At 37.1% G+C, this 8,848-nt stretch overlaps 1 pseudogene; it reads left to right on the top strand.

Annotated features, from left to right (window-relative positions):
* The first annotated feature begins 2,143 nt into the window (after positions 1-2,143).
* LOC114822783 (peroxidase 27-like) lies at positions 2,144-6,252 on the top strand (annotated as a pseudogene).
* Positions 6,253-8,848: the final 2,596 nt, after the last annotated feature.

Raw genomic sequence — 8,848 nt, 5'->3', positions numbered from 1 at the left:
AGGTTATAAAATTAACTGTAAGGATCAATTATCATTCAAACACATATAATCCAATTCACTAAGTCCATCATTAACTATCTGTGTAAACATTTTAACCTGAGGTTACAACAGCTAAGAAAACAACCAACAAAATTAAACAAACGAAAGCCACACGATGACCCAAAAGGAAATACACTTTCATCTCGAATTAAAACAACATATTGATCTATTAATAAAATTACCTCTCAACGCTTAGCATGACCGATACATTGACCTAATCCAATTTATTACATTCATTGCTAAGTAGATCTGTATCAATGCTAAACCCTAAACTGTAAAATTACTTTCGAATGATTACCATCACAGATTCATTCACCTAATTCAGTCCATTACATGTGTTTTTAAGTATTTATATAAAAACGTCAAGGCGAGATTACAATGGTAAACTCAACAACCAACAAAATAAAACAAACGAAAACCACACGATAACCCAAAAGGAAATACACCTTCATCTCCAATTTAAACAATCAATTGATCTATTAATAAAATTACCCCTGAATAGAATGACCAACACATTTACATATTACAATCCATTACACCTATTGGTAGGTATCTATATAAGATAACCACAGATAACCTAAGAAGTCAAAAAACAAAACAAACGATTTATATCACATTCAAACAACCGGAAAAATCTCTGTCATAATCTTTTGATTAATTTTCCTATCTGTAATCCTAAATTTGTCTTCCATGCTCTCTTTCCCATTTTCCCCTCACCTTAATATCCCACCTGCAAAATCTGAACACTGTGACCTTTCCCAAGAAATTTTTATCACCCTCCAGAGTAACGCTGAAAATAAATATAAATAAAAAATTGAAAATTTTTATACCTTTAAGTTTCAAGGTTATTACTCTGGAATCCAGGCAAACCCGGATCAGATTCTAAATGGGTTTATCAAAAATAATAATTTAATGAGAAATTAACACTGAAAATAAATCAAAAACACAAAAAAAAAAAAATTGAAATTTTCGTACCTCAAGTTTCTGGGAGGGTAGGAGTACCAGAGCGGTTTAGGTGGAAGCGCCGAGAGGAGGCGTTCGGCAAGGCGGATTGAAGCTCGAAAGGCCGAGCTTTGACGCTCCGGCAGTGGACGGCAACACACAGAGAAACAATGGCGGGTTAAAAAGAAAAGCAGCAACGATTCATAAACGAAAGAAAAGGACTGGCAAGAGCGGGAGAAGCAAAGAAAAATTGAAAAGAAAACGGAAGATAGAAGAACAAAAGTAGAGATTCTAACTTGTGGCGATGACTGACACGTGGCCGGGTATAAATTTTTATTGTTTGTTATGCCATAAATCATGTGACCCGGTTTTAATCACATTTAAAAAATAAAAAAAAATTGTCTACCCAACAGATATACATGGGTTTAAAAGGGGGCAAATTGGCTGCCCTCCTGTTTAAGTGTCATTTTCATTCTTTTTTATTTGTGAGATCACGGTTAAGTTACGTCAACATTTTATATTTTTATTATTTTTTATCTTATTATCTTTATAAAAAATTAATATAAAATATTAACGTGGCTTAATCATAATCGCACAAAATACAATGAAATGGGAAGGACACCAATCTACCTCCATGAAAGAGTTCATGAGAAAAACTGTTTTGTTTATTATATATATAATTGTTTTTCTCATGAACTCTGTCATGTCATGGAGACAGATTGGTGTTTGGACAAAAAAAATGATAAACAAATAGGCTGCAGGACAAAACAAATGATTAAAGTTGTCAAGAGTTAAATCCAGCCATTGTGGCGCAAAAAATTAAAAAAATAATTGTTCTAAGGGGAAAATGATTAAAAAATGTGCGTGGGTTTTGAAAAGCAAAGAACCGCAAATGATGAAGAACGCGGCACCAGAAAGAAGAAAGGGCAAAATGGCCAACTCACTGCACAATTCCAGAAAAGGGCAAAAAATTGCTCAGTTCTTTTTTCTTTTTATGAAGACGTTGTCAACTCGATTGTTTGGTCAAGCCTTGAAGGCCTTAATTAACGTTTTAGATAATATAACGTTCATAAAATAACTTTACGATGGCAAGTTCAAAGGCCTAAACATTAACTACAAAACCAGACATGTCTGGTTTCAATTCAATCCATCGCTAAAGACAATGGCTTTTCCAAAGCTCATCTCAATCTTGCTTCTTCAAGTTCTAATTGCCTTGTTGGCCTTAGACTCAAGCAATGCGCAGAAATTGAAAGTCGGGTTCTACTAAAAAACATGCCCCGATTTAGAAGCTATTGTGGCAGGGACTACTCATCAATACATATATAGACCACCAACTTTTGCTGCTCCTATTCTAAGGATGCATTTTCATGATTGTTTTGTTAGGGTAAGTGATATGTCATTTGGTTGTGTTACTTGTCTCCTAAGTAATCCATTAAGTCCTGCTAATGACATAACAATTTCTGTTGAAAACTGTCCCTTGAATTATTTTTTTGTTGGCATAACAATTGCTAGTTACCGAATTTTGCAAAGTAACTAATTCCCTTAAATTTTTATTTTCAGGGATGTGATGGTTCTGTGCTATTGAATTCCACATCAAACAGTCATGCTGAGAAAGAAACAATCCCCAACCAGAGCTTAAGAGGGTTCCATGTCATAGATGCAGTAAAATCTGCAGTAGAAGAGAAGTGTCCTGGTGTTGTTTCTTGTGCTGATATCTTGGCCTTGGTAGCTCGTGATGCAGTTAGAATTATTAACCATAGTCATTAGTGATGACATGGTTACTTAGTAATGAAGAATATAGTTAGTTGAAATGTGTTGGTAGGTTGTCATAAGGATAAGATTGGTTAGTATAGTTAGAAGGGTATTATTGTAATTAGGTTATATGGCTATATAAGGGATTGTATAGCTATCATTTCTTTAAGTTCTTTTGTATACATTTTCTCCATTTAATCAATACAATCTTTCTGGTTTTCTCTCTATCATCTTCCTCTTCCACTGTACCATTTCTTCATCTTTACAATGTAGGTAATATGGTATCAGAGCCACCAAGGCTCACGCCATGGATCTTGGTGGTTGATTTCTCTTCTATCTTTCTTCGTTGCTTTCTTTCATTTCCCGTATTCATAGTTCTTATTTTTTTGTTTGGTCTCTGGATTTTTTTTTTCTTTATTACCTTCTCTGGCTGCTCGATGGTCCTTTTCTTCTGGGTTTTCTTGAATCTGTTGTGAAAAGATCCAAGCATTTCCATGGAGAACAGGAATCAAGAACCTCAATTTTTCATCTGGGTTTCACCGCAAATTTTGATTGGGGCTTCGAGCTTGGACAAATTGGGCTGCTGAAGAAAGATTTCCCCGGCTTGGCCAATCGGACCTCCGTGAGCCGCCTGATTATGTCGTCGAGCCTGGCAGTGTCCATCGCTCCCTGCTCCTGCGATGTCATTCGATTGGGTTCTCAGATCCTCCCTCGAACGACTCGGATTTATGGGTTGATTTTTTTGTGAAGTTGTTGCTGACTCGCAGGAATTCCAAGTTCAATCTTTTAGGCTTTTGGGTGTTTGCAGACCACCACCAATGAAATATATGTCACTTATGCACTCCAGGTGTTTGACGAAATTCCCAGTTCAAAAGTTACCATGAAGGCTGCATACCCGGTTCATCAGAACTTGGTCAAACGGAGCAAACGCAGTTAGTATCGTCTAGAACTTGAAGAAAGAACCATGAAATTGCAGTTCAAGAAACGACGCCATGACAGAGCACCCTTTGGATCTCAGCACAGTAGAAGAGTCTTGATTTGATTAATCCGTCTTACAGTTCGTACCTTGTCACCAAAACGCGTTGCGTCACCGCCTCGATTTCTTTATTGCGTGATTCCTTTCTTCTGGTGTTGTCCGATCCTGATTCTTCCGCTGTTATCGCCTCCGAGGGTTGTCGCAGAGGTGCGAAGTTGGAACGATGGAGTGGCAGTCTTCGTGAATTGCTGTTGGATGTGTCCGAAATTAGAGTGTTGGATTCTTCTGGGTTGCTCAGTGTCTTCGTGATTGTTTCAGGTGTTGTTATTCCTTTAATTCGAAGATTATAGTCAATTTTTGATTTCTGGGTTGCTAAATTCTCAAGTTGTTGAAGTGGGATATTTCTGATTGATCTGGGATGCATATGTTGATTTGGGTGTTTGTGTTCATCTGCATATATTGTATTGGATATGTTGATGTGTAGAAATACGAAGTTTTGTAGTCAAGAAAATGTCAATCTTTCAAGACAGTGTTATTCTTTCTGCATCAACAATGTGTGGGAGTTTCTGCGATTCTGTTGATCTGGTGAAGACATTGGGTGTTTGTTGAAGCTGTGGTATTTGATGTACTTTCGAGGTTTAATTGAAGTGAAGCTGTGGTCTTGATGTGTTGATCTCTGCAAGTATTAGTTTTCTTGTCAATTTAAAGAAGAAAGTGTCATTCTTTCTATGAATCTTGGAGTTTCATTCTCCTAAGTTGCAGTATGATTTGGAGTTTCATTCTCCTCAGTTGCAGTATGATTTGTGTTCATGGAGTGTCAGTCTCCTAAGTTGCAGTATGATTTGTGTTCATGGAGTGTCAGTCTCCTTATTTGGTATTTTTAGTAGAAGTGTGAGATTTGTGTTGTGCTTTGGAGTGTCATTCTCCTTGGCTGATTTGGTTTCTTGGAGTGTCATTCTCCTTGGTAGATTTAGTTTCTTGGAGTGTCATTCTCCGTGGTAGTTTAGTTTCTTGGGAGTGTCATTCTCCTTGGTAGATTTCGTTTCTTGGCAATGTCAACTATGGCTTCTCAGTTCACTGTCGAACATTTGTTGGGTATGTTCAGACCAAGACCACGAAGCACAGCTCTTTCTCCTGCCACCATCATGTATTTTGGAACATCCTGTGCCATCACAGAACCACCACCAATAAATGAGAAATAGCCAACATGGCAGAATTGATGAACGACAACAGCCCCTGCATACATCTTGGTCTTGCAGTTCCAGATCAGTTTCAGCGTTCTAGATCGTTCAACCTTCACTTGGCTACACCAAGTTCAGTTTGAGGGGGGAGTATTAACCATAGTCATTAGTGATGACATGGTTACTTAGTAATGAAGAATATAGTTAGTTGAAATGTGTTGGTAGGTTGTCATAAGGATAAGATTGGTTAGTATAGTTAGAAGGGTATTATTGTAATTAGGTTATATGGCTATATAAGGGATTGTATAGCTATCATTTCTTTAAGTTCTTTTGTATACATTTTCTCCATTTAATCAATACAATCTTTCTGGTTTTCTCTCTATCATCTTCCTCTTCCACTGTACCATTTCTTCATCTTTACAATGTAGTTAATAAGAATGGTACAAATTAAACTCATTCCACATAAATCAATATTTATTAAATATATTATTAGATTAAGAATGGATGTTTCTTTAAATTAAAAAAGGGATATCGTGTGTAAGGGGATTGTAGTTCAACTGGTTAGGGATATTTTCCTGCACCCGAGATCTTCGATTCCCCATCCCTCACTATCGTTTGTATAAAAAAAACAAACGTCAATTTCATATATCTGACAAAATGAATGAATATATTTTTTCCAGGTTCGTCGCTCATTTTGGGAGGTTCCGACTGGACGAAGAGATGGAAGAGTGCCATTAGCCTCAGAGGCCAACAGGGGCTTACCTTCTCCTTTTGCTGACATAACTCAACTCAAAGCAGCATTTGCTGCCAAGGGTTTAAGTGCTAAAGACCTAGCGGTTCTGTCAGGTGAATATTATTACGTTAACATGCATGCAAATTTTATTTCTCTATTTGTTTTTGCTTCATGAAACCCTAATCAACATGATCTGATCTCTCTTTTCTTCATTGTTCTTAGGAGGACACACAATCGGCATATCTCGCTGCCTGTCCTTCATGAATCGCTTGTATAATTTCACCGGAAATGGTGATACAAACCCAAAATTGGACAAAAATTACATAGCTCAGCTGAAGACAAAATGCAAGCCAGGGGACACAACTAGCCTCGTTGAGATGGATCCTGGAAGCTTTAAACCTTTGATGAAGATTTCTACAATCTTGTCGCTAAAAGAAGAGGACTATTCCAGTCTGACTCGGCTCTTCTTGATAACAATGAGACAAAAGCCTATGTGACAAAGCAAGCCCACCACTCATGGATCCACCTTTCTAAACGATTTTGGTGTCTCAATGGTGAATATGGGTAATATTGGAGTCCTCACAGGCAACAACGGTGAAATAAGGAAGCATTGTGCTTTTGTCAACTGAAGGCAATTAACTATCTATACATTGGGAAATGATTTTCACATACTTTTTTTTCTTTTTCTCTTTAGATTTCTGCAATGCGAAGGCTAGAATAAGAAAAAGTGTGTAAGAACCAATGTCTCAAATGCGGATAATATCGACGATATATCGCCGATATAATCGGTTTTTCACGGTACCGATATTTTAATAGGTATCCAACGGGTTTTCGTCAAAATATCACGATATTATCGATAATATCGTGATATTTCCGAAACTATTGCGATATTTTGGAACTGTGTCTTGTCGGAGAAGAACGCCGGAGCTTCTATAGCTCCGGCCGATTGTAAAAAAGCACCCTAGACTCCGATCTAGGTATCAAAATGAAATAGAAGACGAGATGAACGTTTTTATAAATTCCATTTGCCATGAAAAGGTCGCAGGTGTTCGGAAAGTTCGTCGACACCCACGGCCTCGCCGGAGATGGGTGTGCCTATTCCCGAGCCGATTTCGTCCCAAAAACCTTGCAAAAACACGATTTTGAACTTAAATTTCACATATAAGCTTCAATCTAGAACAGAAAGAGGCAAACCCGAAGCTTACCTAACCGGAGAAATTCAAGAAACTCGCTGGAGTTCCTGCGTTTGCAGAGTTGCAGAGACGAGAAGGAGAGGGAGAAAGACGAGGTTGCTGATGATGATGGGTGTCTTCCTGAAGCAGGTGCAATGGTGTGCGTGTGTGTATGTGGGTCTCCGACCCTCGGTGCAGAGAGAAAGGAGAGAGACGGCGCCGATGAGGGAGGAGCAGAAGGCGATATGGGATAAGGATCGAGAGACCTTGGGTCTCTGTGCGTGTGTGTGGGAGATCTGTGTGTGTGTGTGGGATAATGGAGGATGAGGAGAAGAAGCTCAGAGAAGAGAGAAGGATCGAGAGAGAGAGAGACTGTGTGCGTGTGAGTGTCTGTGTGCGTGTGTTGTGTCACACAACTTGTGTGCGTGTGTGGTGACGTGTGTGTGTGTGTGTGTGTGTGTGTGTGTGTGTGTGTGGTTGGGTCATCTGACTAACCTGACAACTTTTACAATCGCTTTTTACAATTTCAGACCATGGACAAAAATAATAATGCTTTCATAATGAAACCGTGTGCCACTGTGAGTCTGTGATATTCTTTCACATTCAAAACCGTGTGCCACTGTCTGTGATATTCTTTCACATTCTCAGAGGTGGAGTATCAGAGTCATTCAGAGCATTTTCGTTTCTTCTTCTTCCCTTACCCCTTTCAAAGCCATTCCAGAGCTTGAACACAAAGGGTTCCATATTTAAGGTAAGTTTACAAACTTATATTTATATTATTGTAATTTATACAACAACAAAAAAATTTGTGTGGACTCGTATGTTAATTTTTTTAAGTAATTAATACTTGCATGTTAATTTTTGTAAATAATTAAGTAATGTTAAGAATTACATGTTAGTTTTTTTAAGTAATTAAGTAATGTTGTACAATTATTCCCTAGGATAATTTTAATATGTTTAATGTTATTTATTATTTTATTAATATTAGATTTTATTATCAAATTGGATTATTATTCATTAATATTAGGTTTTTTTATTATCAAATTGGATTATTATTCATTAAATTGGATTATTATCAAATTGGATTATTCATTAAATTGGATTATTATTAAATTGGATTATTATCAAATTGGATTATTATTCATCACTATGTTTTATATTAGGATTATTTTTTTTATCAAATTGGATTATTATTCATTAATATTAGGTTTTATTATTCCATATTATTTTTATAATTACTTAAATTTTTACAATCATTTTCTTTACTTCGTATTTAATTCTTCTGTAGAATAACTTTATTATTTAGGTTCTCTTATATAACCGTCATCACTACTATATTTTTTGGCCAAAAAATAATTGTCTAATTTTCATGAAAAATAAATATAGATACGTTTAAGATGTCCAGTGGAGTTACTAAATGTGATCCAGCTTGGGAACATGGAGACCCAATAGACGGAAACAAACATGGCACAATTTGCAAATATTGTGGTCGGGTAATGAAGAGTGGTGGAGTGACACGACTTAAGTACCATCTTAGTGGATTAGATCCAGCAAAAAATGTCCAACGATGCGATAATGTCCCCCCATAAGTGAAGGCATTCATCAGCACATTATTAAAAAATAAAAAACAGTAGAAGGAAAAGATAACACATGGAATGGAAAATATTCGAGCTGGGTTACGAGGAGAAGTCATTGGCCAAGCGGTTGACAGTGATGATGATGACGATGAGGACGAATGTGATGATGACATGGGACCTGAAGAACGACGCAGTTTGAAACAAGCTTTACGTGCCTCCAAACAATCAGCATGGGAAAGAGAACACCTTTATAAAATTCCTAATAGAGCACAAGGTTTCGGGACAAGTGGTGGTGCACAAATGAGACGGGGAGGTAGTCTTAGAGAATCACAACCAACACCACCAATAGCCCCAAGTTTATATAAGTCATCCAAATCACGTCAAAATAGTGTTTGGAGTTATTTCACTAGAGGTAATGTGAAGGAGGGAATGGGGCGTCTAATTAGCAAGTTCTTTATCTATGAAAATGTCCCTGC

The sequence above is a fragment of the Malus domestica genome, chromosome 17 (assembly GCF_042453785.1).
Source record: "Malus domestica chromosome 17, GDT2T_hap1".
Lineage (NCBI taxonomy): Eukaryota > Viridiplantae > Streptophyta > Magnoliopsida > Rosales > Rosaceae > Malus > Malus domestica.
Note: the sequence above shows the minus strand (reverse complement) of the source record. Positions and strands in the feature narration are given on the sequence as shown.